Raw genomic sequence first — 995 nt, forward strand, 5'->3', positions numbered from 1 at the left:
TTAAAATAAAATTTGAAAAGTTTAATTTCCGCCAAAAATTTTTTTAAAATCTACACGATTACGGAAACGGAAATACGATAAATACGATTTTCTTTTTCCGGTAAAAATTTTTCTCTGAAGAAAATAAAATTTTGACGCACAATCGACGTCGCTTTTATGTTTTTTTTGTTTCACGCTGTAAAATGCCTTGGAAAATTCGCGAAAAATTGTTTTTTAAACCTTTTCATCTTTTTTTGGAAAACAAAAAGGTTAAAGGTGAATGTGACAAAAATCAAATTTCTCGTACGTATTTGAGAAAAGTCCGTCCGATGTTTGTGGTTGTTTCCATCTTTGTATTAAAATAGAAATAAAAATAGAAAAATTTACTCACGATTTTTTTTCTCTCTCTCTCTCTCTTTTTCTCTCCCCAAATAATGATGATGATGATGAAGAAGAAGGCGGAGTAAGAGGAATCACACGAGTTGTTTTGATGGGGTAACAACAAACTAGATGAGATGCTCCCACTAAAATTAGCAGATTCCACATAAAACATGGGGGGTTAGTGAAGATGCAATCTTTTTTTTCTCTCTCTCTCTCTCTCTCTCTCTATTGCTTCGACCTATAAATTCACGAATAATTTTGTTATTCTCATCAGTCATCTTGTAAATTTTAACTCGTGCCATAGTCATATAGTTAAAAATTTATTAACAAACAAACAACAACAAACAACAACCGGGAAAAATGAAGGTAAAAAAAAAAAAAAAAAATTTACAATCGTAAGTACATAAAAGAGATAACGTTACGATTTTTTTAATTTTCTTTTTTCCCGCCTTTTGCTGTTATTTATTTTTGAAATGAACGAAAGCAAAAATTTTCCGCAAAAAAAACAAAAAATCATTATCATTATTATTATCATTTCACCGCAGCAAATCGTTCGCATTTTTTTTTTTTTGTTACGTAATCAATTATTCTCACTTTAAAAAAAAAAAAAAAAAAAATTTTCATAATGACGTCAT

This window comes from Pediculus humanus, genomic scaffold, assembly GCF_000006295.1.
Source record: "Pediculus humanus corporis 1103172107888 genomic scaffold, whole genome shotgun sequence".
NCBI classification, from domain to species: Eukaryota; Metazoa; Arthropoda; class Insecta; order Psocodea; family Pediculidae; genus Pediculus; species Pediculus humanus.